Here is a 12,057-nt window from a genome sequence, read left to right on the forward strand (position 1 = left end):
CTGTCTTTGGCTTTTTCACATAGATCCAAGTTTTAGACATGATCACACACTTTTTTGGTGTTATCTCTCTCTCTCTCTCTTTTTTTCCAGATTACTTTTATTTTTTATTTGAGAGAGAAAGGGCACTTACACACTTGCCTGTGCTATGGGGAGGGGCAGCAGGAGAGGGAGCAAGAAACTTAAGCACGCTTAAGCCCCTCCCAGGGCTCTATCCCCAAAACCCAAGATCATGACACAAGCCAAAACCAAGAGTCAGACACCACCCACTGCATCACCCAGGTAACACTGTTGTTATCTATTTTATGTGTCTCCACAGCTAGATGGGAAACTTCTAGAGGACAAGGACTGTGTTATATATAACTATGTTATATGAAACTGCCCAGCACGGCACCGGGCATGGGTCACCCCTGCTTGCCCCCTAGGTTTCCAATCTACCTTCCACACTGTTGCTACAGCAAGCTTGCTCAACACAGACCCAAAGGGGCTGCTCAGCACCCTTAGTAGTCCAGTCCCCCAGCCTGCGCTCCATCCTTCTTACCTCTGTACCTTTGCTCATGCCATTATCCTCAGGGGTCTACCCCACCCACTCCTCCAAAACATACTAAAGCTTACTCCTCAAGGTTTTTCAGGTATCTCCAAATACCATCTCTTTTCTAGAATCTTCTAACATTCTTTTTTTTTTTAAGATTTTATTTATTTATTTGACAAAGATCACAAGTGGGCAGAGAAGCAGGCAGAGAGAGAGAGAGAGAGAGAGAGGAGGAAGCAGGCTCACCACGGAGCAGAGAGCCCAATGCAGGACTCCATCCCAGGACCCTGGGATCATGACCTGAGCTGAAGGCAGAAGCTTTAATCCACTGAGCCACCCAGGCGTCCCTAGAGTCTTCTAACATTCTTGTCGGAAGAAGTCAGTCCCTGTGTCCATTGAAGTATGGTAGTCATTGCTGTTAATCTCTTACCTTGCCTAATTTACAGATTAAACTTGATCATAGGTATGTAGGTAGGTGCATATAGGGAAAAACATGACATAGCTAGGATTCAGTACTATCCAAAGCTTTAGGTGTCCCCTGGGGGTCTTGGAACATAAGTGGGGCGGGGTGGGGGGTACTACTGTGGGTCGTCTGGGTGGTTTATTGGTTAAGCAGCTGTCTTCAGCTCAGGTCATGTTCCCAGGGTCCTGGGAATGAGCCCCAGCTCAGGCTAATTGCTTAATGGGGAGTCTGTTTCTCCTTCTCCGTCTCCCTGCCACTCCCTCTGCTTATGCTCTCTCTCTGTCAAATAAATAAAATCTTTAAAAAAAGAAGTGGGGGACTACTATATTTTCATACTTCACTTTTTAACACGTATTATCTAGCACTCAATAAATATATTTCAAAGAACAACTATGACACCTTCTATTGTGGTTACTTACGCTACTAATATATATTTTTTCCTCTCCTAAACTATAAGCTTTATTATCTCTGTGCATCTTGTCTGGGCCCAGTGGATGTTGAAGCCGTTCAACATTCAAGAAATGCATCCTGATTTGAATAGTAGGAATCCAGTAATGAATACAATGAATGAATAAAATTCACTGAAATGAGTATGCCTAAATGGTAGATACCAGCTCAAAGGGTTTCTATATGACTTTCTATATCACCTCGTACCAGGGACCAAAAAACCCAAATTAGTGTAGCTTATGCATGCATAATGAGTCACATAACCAGCTCATTCGTAGGAACAGGAAGAGCACAGTGGGATATGAGGTACAGTTGACTCAAATGTTGCCAGGACTCACTCTTCCCCTCTCCTTTTAGCTTTTTTCCCCATGTAAGCTTTACTCTTTCCCACAGGCTGCCTTCTTCCGGGTGCAGGAAACATGGTCGCTGAAAATTCAGGAAGCTCGCACCTCACAGTGTCCTCTGCTGGAGGGAAGCAAACCTTGTTCTCTCGGAGGTCCTAAGTTCAAAAATCCCAGGAAAGGATCTAATTGGCTCAGTTTGGGCCAATTAGGGGTGGGACCACTAGTAAAATGACAATTCCCTTGTTAACAGTGAGAAGAAAGATAGTCTTAAAGAAGCCGTGTAGGTGTGGAGAGGATGGTTGTTGCTCTAGGCAGGCAAACAGCTGATCCCCCAGGAGGGAGAGACGCAGCAGCTCGCATTCAAACGAGGTGAGGAGAATCTGCCAGTGTGATCTGGGGAACTCCTGAGGGAGCTCTCAAGGGGCCAGACGAACATATTCTGTTAAACACCTAAGGGAGAGACAAGGCTGAATGCACTTTCTTCAAATGAGAGGAGGGGTGGGGACAGGGTCCTCTGTGAAGGCCGCCCTGCCGAGACTGGCCTGCTCCAGGGAGGCCATGGCCCAGCGGTGGGGATAAGAAGAAAAGGGGCCTCCTTGGAGGCTGGGGCAGTATCAGCTATACACAACAGCCCAGGCAGGAACCTTTGTGGGTAGACGTAGCCCCCTCCATCTTGCCAAGGTGGGGGGAGGGGCACAAATCCACTGTCTTACATTTAGTGGTTATTTCTATGGGTCGATTGATTTTTATCTGTTCTAGACCTCAAGCCTGCTGCTGGAAGAAATAAGCCACGGAGGCTTCTGGGTTTCCAGAAAGCACAGGTTTTTGTGGCTGGCTTAGCTGCAGAGATCAGACTAAAGACCCCTAAAGTCACCTTGACCCACCTCTCACATCCTCCCCTCTTACAAGGGCTGGGGGCTGGAATGGGGTGGAGGGTTCCTCTTCTCTCATCCCACCACCCCCACCTGGGCAGGGGGCAGCCCTGGGCTCTGAGAGAAGGGAGGACCAGCCAGCCAGAGGTGGGACACACAAGGGAGCCTCTCTGGCAGCACCTCCCCCCCAAAGCTTGTCTCCCCAAAACTCCCCAGGGAGTTTGAAGAGAGGATCTTGCCTTTCACATACTAACCAGCTAGCAACTGACATCATGTCTCAGCCCCCACATACCAGGCAGCCGAAGTCGACTTCTCCTTTAATGGGACCACACATCTGGCCTAACTTGTTACTCCCCCAAGACAAGTTTACTGAACAGTTAGGCAATGCTTCCACGCACAGTCACTGCAGACAAGCTTAAAATATACTTTAATACATTTAAAGCACCATTCTGGAGACTGGCTTTCTCAGGATAAAGATGCAACTGACACTCATTGGGCTCTGAAATGTCAGGTTATGGCAATCCAGCAGGAAGCCCGACAAGCTGTTAAATCTGAAGCCTGCTCGTGGAATCCTTTCCTTCCATTCCCATGTCTTCCCCAACAACCCATCTGGGCTCCTGAAGCTGACATTTGGGTAGGACTTCCCAAACTCTAACAAGGTACGTCCCTATCCCTGCCAGCAGGTCCTCCGAATGCCCTGGGGGGTGGGTTGGGAGGGACCCAAGAAGTTGGGAGAGGGTGGGGAGTGAATGAAAACCAAACTCACCCTTGGGTGAAGCTTGGAAAGAAATCCATGGATGGGGGCGCCTGGGTGGCTCAGTGGGTTAAGCCTCTGCCTTCAGCTCAGGTCATGATCTCAGGGTCCTGGGATTGAGCCTGCATCTGCCTCTCTGCTCAACGGGGAGCCTGCTTCCCCCTTTCTCTCTGCCTGCCCTTCTCCCTACTTGTGATCTCTCTCTCTGTCAAATAAATAAATAAAATCTTAAAAAAAAAAAAAAAAAAAAAGAATTCCATGGATGGTTTCCATAGAAGGTGCTATGTGCTCCCCCTTATCCCTGCAATCTTCTACCAGCTGGGCAGGAGAGAAGCAGCACAGGACGGGCAGAGGCTTATTTTGGACCTGGTTCCCCAGATGGATGACACCAGACAGTCTCCATCTTGGGGAGCTCTAAGTTCTGTGCCCAGCGTAACAAATCTAAAACAGTTTCTTTCTTTTTATCTGTTTAACTTTCCCCGGGGTCAGAAATAGGATGAGTATGAGTTACTGAGAAGCAGCGGGATAGGAAAGTAAAGAGAGGAGAAAAGGACCCAAATGTTAGGAAATCAGAGACGATGCTAAAGGACAGAAGGAAAGTAGACCCTAGGAGTCTAATTCACAAGTCTGTTTCTCCTTGTGCCTATGGTTCTCTGTCCCAGGGCGGGGAGGACAGGATGCAAAGCAGGGCAGGGATGGTGTGAAGGGCTGGATTAGGCTGAATGGATCTAAGAGGCCTTTTCCCGAAGCCCTGAAGTTCTGCTGGGTCACCTTTTCCACTGCACAGTTGACAACCCTAACCTGTGAAGTATAGATCAACGTGCCTTCCAGAAGCACATGAACATGAATGAGTGGTGTGCCGAGGTAGGTGTGGGAATAGATCAGTCAATGTAGATGTGTTGTGTGAATCAGTGGATGGTACATGTTTGTACTTGAAAGCTACAATCAAAATCCAGGCAAAAGCTATGGGTGGCACTCTTGCACAGTGCTGGTGGGGGTGTGGCTGTGGAGGCGTGATTAACAATTTATAGGCTATGTATAAGTGTGCATGGATGCCGGAGTGAGGGCAAATGAATATGGGAATGTGTGTTGGAGCAGGACACAAGCACAGGAAAATTCATGGACTTTGGAGTTGGTCTGACTTAGCTTTGCATCCTGGCTCTGTCCTTAACCAGGTGTATAACCTTGGGCCAGACACTGGTCCTCAATTTCCCCAACTCTGAAATGAGGATGATAATAAGTGCCTGCCAAGATTGCCGGGAGCATCGGAAATAATACCATGCATGCAAAGCTTTTCTGCTTTAGCCCACACATAGTAGGGCTCATAAGAAAGCAGCTATTATCATGCACTGTGGATGGGCCCCCGGTAGGTAGGGAGGCAAGAGGGAGCAAAATATGACCCAGGATCCTGTGTGTGTGAAGTCTGGGTGAGGAGGTGTGTGCTACGATTTGTGTGAAAGCAAAGAGTGTGCATCCAAAGCAATTCCTTCTCCTCCAGGGAGCCCCCTATTGAGACGGGGGAAGGAGGGTGGAGGGCCAGTGACCAAGGTGCAGCAGACACCTTGGGTTTTGGGGTCCTGGGTCCAAGTGAGTAAGAGGATGAGAGGCCCTTAGGAGCTGCAGGAAACCAACCTCCGGCAGAAGCTTCCTTTTTTTCCCTCCACCCAGCAACGGTAGAACACCACCACCCACATCCACTCCCCACCTCCACTCCCCACCTCCACCCCCCACCCTACTTTCCTTCCCACAAGCGACAGCAAGGGCGGGGAGGAAACCCGAGAGAAGGGAGGATTCCTCCCCTCCATTTCTCCATTCCCCCTTAAGACAAACCAGGAAGCAGCTGCAGCTCGAAATCGTGCCACCTTAACAGTAGAGTAATGGTTTGGCCTCCAGCCAAGCCCCACCTCCGTCCCAGCTCTCGCTCCTCCCCCTTCTCCTCCCTCAATGCTCCAGAGCTGGTGAGCAAGAGTCTGGCCGGAGTTGGCTGGAGCTGTTGCCATGACAAGCATTTTCTTAGGAGAGCTCTGCTGTTGAGACCGTCCAAAGCTGGGGGTTGAGGGGGAAAGCACGAACTTCCTGGGGAACCATCCCTCTGAGGAGAGCAAGGCCAGAGACACCGGTCCAGCACCCATTTTCTTCCCGGAACCTGAGCGGTCCTTCCCTTGGCCGGGGGAGGAGACCCAACCCACTCCCCGGCGGTAGCTGGAAAGGCGAGAGAGCAAAGCCAGCATCAATAACGTGGTTGCCACACTGGGGAGACCAGTGGGTGGTCACCCCCATCCTACCCCGTCCATGGAAACCCGGAGGGAGAGTCCCGCTTGAAGAAGCCTGGATCTTTGCTAGAAAGAGAGGTAGGCTTGCAGAGAATGAATTGACTGGAGATTTGCAAACTTTGTTTCTTTCTTTGCTCTCAATGGCTTCTAAAACTCCCTAGCATGTTTCTTGCCTATCGCGTTTCTTGCCACTGGGTTTGGAGTGTGTGTGTTTGTGTGTGTGCATGTGTGTCTGTGTGTGTGCACGCACAGATTTGTCAAACACTGTATTTCCTAGATTCCGTTCTGAGAGACCGCGTAATCAAACAAGTGATTTCTTTCTCTTTTCCTAGTTTTTGTCATTCCTGGGCCGTGGGGGGTAGGGCGATGGAGAGATTGTCTTTCTCACACCCAAACTGCGCTTTTGGAAAAAGCATTTATTTCCCTCCATCCGTTCCTGCCCTCCCCCTCCCCCTTGGCTTGGGAATGAGACGCAGAATGGAAAACTGTTGCAAAAATATTTTCCGCGTCTGTTCCCTTTCTCCAAAGCCCCAAAGAGAGATGGAAAAAAAAAAAAAAAGAAAAAGAACTGAGTAAGAAATTTTCAACAGGAAGGAGGGCCTGCGATGAGGGACTGGGAGAGGGGCTCACTGGGGGGGGGGGGGGTGGAGGTTGGAGAAGTTGGGGGGTAGGGAGGGTAGTGCACAAATTCACAAATTAAATTTCTTTAGCTTCGTGGAGAAACCTCAGCAGTTTCTCTGCCGCTTGCAAAACATCCTCAGACTTTCACGTCTATAATTAGCTGTGGAAAAAGCTGGGAGTTCCCTCGCCCCGCTGTTGTTGAGTGTGTGCCGAGCGTCAAGAACCAACTGTTTGAGTGTCTCTGAGGGCACCGCCCCACACATCTCTGGTCCCACGGGGGAGGAAAGAGCAGGGGGTGAAGTTGGAAAGTTTGCAGTTCCAGGGCTGGTGCCTGTGGAGCTGGTGAGCGTTGGGCGGCTGGGGGTTGGTCACAGGCATCCTGGGGAGGGTCCCCAAGCGTCCTGAGCCACGGCTCCGTCTTGCAGAAGAGCTGGAAATGGGGCTGGGATGGTCCCTCCCGCTCTCCTGCACACGCTCGCTCCCTCACATACTTGGCTGGCTCTTGGGGTGGAGGAGGCCGGCTGGCACCCTCCCCAAGGCGAGGCCCGCCTCCCGCACTCCCGCGTCTCGGAAGGACCCACCGCTCTTCTCCAGCTGCGTGGGGCGGGGTGGGGGGGGACGCGGGAGTGGCCTGCGCATCCTGGGAGCGAGTGGGCACTCTGCTGGCCAGAGGCACCTCCCCCGGGCATTCCTGCCGGACTTACAACAACTTGCAGACGCGGTGTCGGCGCCGGCTGGCCTGGTAGGGGGGATGTCGGATGGAGAAATCGCGGGCACGCAACTGACGCGGCGGGGGAGGGGAAGTGAATCCCGGGCTACAGCGCCATCTCCTCTGGGTGGGGTGTCTGGCTGGGAGGCTGCAGATCCTCCCCTCCCTTCTAGAGCTCCTCCCCAGAGCTGCCCCTTCTTGCCCTTCCTATTCCGAAGCCCCCTTGCAGCCCCCTCAGCGCCGGCTCTCTTTCCGTGGAAGAAAGGGAAGAGACCAGGGTCATCCTAGGCTGGGACAAACCGTGGAGGGGGCGCCTAGGCGGTCAGGACGGGCTGGCTGGGGAAAGGTGAAGGAGGAGGAGGGCAGGAGGAGGTGGTGGCTCCAGTGGCTTAGTGAGGGGGTCCGGCTTGGCTAGGGGTGGTGGCGTGGGGAGCGGGAACTGGGAGGTGGGTCCTGGACCTGAAGCTGAGGGATCAGCGGGGTCGGTCTGGGGGAGGTGGGGGGGAGGAAGCACCTGCCTTCTGCCCCAGCTGGTTTGGTTGGACGGGTACTAAAGGTGGGAGCTTAGCAGCTGGGAAGAAGGAAGCGAAGGATTGTTGGAGGAGAGATTAAATGGGGGCCCAGGGAGCAACAGGAACCAGTTTTTATTTTGAGGCGTTGGATGACTGATCTGAGTACACTCCAAGGCCAGGCAGCTTCTCCCTCCTTGTCTCCTAATGGAGAATGAAGTGAGGCCTTCCCCAACGGGCAGGTGACCCAAGACAGGATCCGTGCTCTTGTTCTGTAGGAAAAGGGGAGGGGGATCCATTTCTCCCCTCCTGCTGGGGAGCCCCATCCCCCTGCCACCATCTTGCTGAGGTTCAACCCGAAATCACCCCTCCCCCCCCGCGCGCCCTGCCACCGCGGGGGCCCATAATCCCACCATCCCTGCGGCTGGCCTTCCTACTTTCAGTGCTCTGACTAGGGGTAGGTTCTGGTGGGTTCGGGGAGGGCTTGTACCCGGGGAGCAGGTCCCTATCTAGCCGAGGCGCCGGCTCTCCCATCCCCCGACCCCGCTAAGGCTTGGAGTCGCGGGGCTTGGGCGATGGGGGCACCTTTCCTCTGTTCCCGCCTGGGCTGCAGCAAACCCGCGGCCCCCGGGCTCCTTGCGGCCGGCGCCCCGCCCCGTCGCGGCCTCTCCCGCAGCTCGGCTCCGCCCCCCGGCGCTGCCTTCCCGCGAGTACTCCGCGCGGGAGGCGCCGGAGCCGCCGAGCCCAGGTTTGCTGCCTCCCGGCCTGCGCTGAGCCTCCAGCCCCTCCCCGGCCCGCTGCCACCTCCGTGTCCCCGGCTGGATTCAAGGGCAAGTCTGGATTCGAGGCTGGATCGAAGGAGGCACAGTCTTAGCCCCGGGACTCTCAGCACAGTACCTGACATGTTATAAGGTGCTTGGTCAACGTTTGTTGAAAGAAGGAGTGACATTTCGGGAGAGCGGGAGAATCGCCCCTCCTCCGGGCTGATGCCTAGCTAGCCCTGTGGGCTTCAGTTCCCCTCCGCACAATGGAAAGACTGCGCCCGCTGTAATGGTGGGAGGGAGTGGCTGAGTCAGATTTGTCCGATCTCTGTGGTCTTTGGTGTCAGAACAAAGTCAAAATGGGAACGCCCAGTCAAGGGCAGAAGGAGAGCAGTTAGTTTGCCCGGGGTCTGAGTGCCGGGAGAAGTCACGTGGTGTGGAGAAGGGGGTGGCGGTCCCTGAGCAATGATGCTGGGAGCCTCAATCTTCCCCAGCCTGGGCTGGAGGGTCTTCAGAGGGAAGAGAGCCCCTGGGGCTACTGGCCCAGGCCGGACTCAGCTGCCACCTGTCAGCTACTCAACATTCCACGGGAAACTGCCTCTATTTCAAGAATTTAGCTGCTCCCAGTAATCCTCATGGGCCCTTTTCTCTTTTGGTTTATGTTCTTGGTCTGGGACCCAGTGCCCTAAGACATGGATAAACTCTGCCTGTTTGGGGCCTTCCAGATCCATGAAGCTTTGTAAGGAGGAAAGAAGGGCGGTTGTTCTGGCTCTCCAGGACCTTAAGGAGCATGTTTGGCTTAGGTGTTTGACCCAGGTGTTCTGCCCAGGTGTTTGATTTGACCTTGAAGACCTGGACCCTGAGCCCTCACTGCTTTCCCTGGAGGAATTCTTCTAGCGCTTTGATGTCTTCCCCCAGCCTACCCCTCAGATAGCACTCCCTTCCAACCCTAGGTCCCTGCTCCTCCGACTTGATTCCCATCATTGGTCAGACTCGGAGGACTTCCTTTCCCCTGCTCATTTCCCTTTTCCCCTTTCTGTAGAGTGGGTCATAGAAAGAGAGCAGCCCCTGGGGCTGGAGTCTCCAAGGTTTGTGTGGAATGTTTTGTGCTTCCTCTCCCAACATCTCTCTTTGTCGCCTTTTTCCTCTTTCCCTGGTATGAGCCAGGCTTGCTCCACTGACTTATTTCCCCTGCACGTGTTAAAAGAGAAATGACAGGGACTTCTAGATTCTGCCTCCACCTTAAGCCAGCCCACTGCGGTCAGCCCACAGTCCTGTGGGAGGGAAACCAGGCAGGATCCAGTTAGGACCAGAGCCAAGGGCTCCTGGTCAGCACAGGAGCTCTTGGAGCCAAGTTGTGTTGGGGAGTGGGTGGGGGTGGGATGTGGAGAGACCAAAGGAGAGAAAAGGGAGGTGAGAATTAGGCAGCAAGGGGCAAGGATCCCTTCTCTCTACTGCCTTCCCCACTCTAATTCCTCTCTGGCTGATGTCTTCAGCCTCATCCCTTCTCCTTGCTCTGATTTCCTAAGTGAAGTACAGAAAGCTCTAGGATAATTCAGGATGATGAACTGGGATGGCATCAGTGAGACCCCTTTGCCAGATAACTAGGGCAGGGGCAGTGTGAGGCTGTCTTTACTGGTGGGGAGGTCAAGGACTCTCAGATAGAGGCTCAGGGAAACTCTCAGCTCAGAACACCTCTCCCAGGATCCACCTAGGTTGCAAAGTCAGTGCTAAAAGTGCAATCCAGTACAACTCCTAGAGAGGGCAAGCCAGCAGTATCTAACCAAATAGCATACGCATTTACCCAGCAGTCCTACTTCTAGGAACTTATCCAGAAAATGCACATTCACAGATAGAAGAAGACATATGCACAAGGTGATTCTTTAAGGCATATTTGTAACAGGAAAGGAAATCACTGGAAGCTACCCAATGGCCATCTTTAACAGACTGGCTGAATGAACAACAGCACATCTACTCACTGGAGTACTATGCAGCCAAAAAAAGTAGGAGCTCCGTGAACTGATATGACATGATTTCTAGCATATGTTAAATGGAAGATACGAGATGGTAAAGAGTCTGTGTAGTATGCCACCTTTGCATCGAGAAAGCAAGAGAAGTAAGAATAGTTTTTTGCAAACACACACACTGACACACACACACACACACACACACACAGACACATACAAAGGTTAAATCCGAACTTAATTTAAATGGTTACCTGTAGGGTGGGTGGGAACAAGGTAGAGGAGATAGAGATGGGAATGAAACTTTACTATGACACTTTTTTAGACAGTTTTGGGTTTTGTACCGGTATAAATATTTTACATAATTACCAGTTAAATTAGATCGCAGAGAAAGAAAACAGTAAACCCCAAAACCGACCGCAACAGAAGTAATGAACCTAACTGAATGTCCATTTGATTACTCGTCAAAGAAAATAATTAATTCAAGTAATTTTTTTGGTGTAATGCCTCAGTGCTTAGTGGAATGTATATTCTTGGTATAAAAAGAACTACAAAAAAAAATCTTGAACTTTATCATTGTGTTATTAGTCATGGTTGGTGTCAGAAATTGGAAACAGTTTTTTGTTTATTATAGGATAGATCTAATGAGTAACCATATTGATAGCTTTGGAAATGAGGGTTTCACTATGGAAGAAGAGAGACAGAAATACAGAACTGGGGAAGGTGAGGCAGAACCCCATGATCCTTTAACTCCTAGGCCTATTCCCTGGAAGGGTCTAGAAGCAGTGCTACCCGGTAACGGTGAGCACATCTGGTGCCCAGATGTTTCTTTCTAAGGACTACTGCCCCCCCCAACCAGAAAGCAGTGCTCCCTGGAGAAATGGCAGGTTCTAAGTGTGGGACTGGGGACATACACATGAATCATGTGATGCCAGAAAGCTAGAACATGCTCGTGGCCAAAGGACACCAGAGTTGGCTTCAGAAGGCTCCCCCCGAGTGCAGTTTTGGGACACATTGAGCCTTGAAGAGAATAAGAGTAGTAGATTGTGAGACACCGAATAAAAGATGCCGCGAGTCCATTCTGATGGTTAAAGTGGGACAGGGAGGGAAACCGCTTAGCACAAAGATGCCAACTAATGAAAGATGGCGGCACTGACAGACCTTGACATTGCCCAGTTTGCGACCCCTCATGTAGTAGCTGGTACGCGCCAGGCTTTACTAATGAATGCTAAACCCGTTGGGTGAAAGGTTGATCTCAGTGCCTGTCACCTCATGAATTACTTACTCCCTGCAAAATGAAACACCTGCCTTTGCGACGGGGACATTCAGCACTGATCCCCATAACCCAATAACCAAACATCGGCCCTAGCGGGCCCACCCAGCCCGAATTCCTCCTGATGAGTGAGACGTCACCTGTAGTCTTGTCAAAAATGCTAATCTGGAATCTAATCGTGAGGAGACCAGAGGCAAATCTAAAATGTGAGCCACTCCACGTGACCGCGGACTGAGGCTTCAAAAAAGTGGATGTCATTAGTAGAAACGTTGAAATTGTGTGCCAAGGCAGAAGGGCAGGAAGGCAGAAGCCAGGCCAGATGTAAAGAAGCTAAAGAAACATTATAGCCAAAGGCCATGAATAAACCTTAAATGGATCTTGGGTCAAAAAAAAAGAAAAGACCATAAGAGACATTCTGGGACAGGTATGAGATGATATGTCATTATTAATTGTTGAGGATGTCACAGTGGTAATGAGAATGGTCTTAGAGAGTATGCAAAAGTATTTAGGGGCCAAGGGTTTGCAGGTGATTGTCCAG

At 51.5% G+C, this 12,057-nt stretch overlaps 1 protein-coding gene across 7 annotated transcripts in view; it reads left to right on the plus strand.

Moving 5' to 3' along the window:
• Positions 1-5,340: 5,340 nt before the first annotated feature.
• ATP2B4 (ATPase plasma membrane Ca2+ transporting 4) overlaps positions 5,341-12,057 on the plus strand; it is a 93,791-nt gene continuing 87,074 nt past the window's right edge. For 5 of the 7 annotated variants that reach the window (XM_032319296.1, XM_032319290.1, XM_032319293.1 and 2 more), the window contains exon 1: positions 5,341-5,760. The gene's annotated coding sequence lies outside the window, so the exon portion shown is untranslated. Of the gene's footprint in view, positions 5,761-6,622; positions 6,646-6,715; positions 7,046-12,057 lie in introns of those variants that run through there. The other 2 variants (XM_032319292.1, XM_032319291.1) reach the window with 2 other exon arrangements.

This window comes from Mustela erminea, chromosome 17 (genome assembly GCF_009829155.1).
Source record: "Mustela erminea isolate mMusErm1 chromosome 17, mMusErm1.Pri, whole genome shotgun sequence".
Lineage (NCBI taxonomy): Eukaryota > Metazoa > Chordata > Mammalia > Carnivora > Mustelidae > Mustela > Mustela erminea.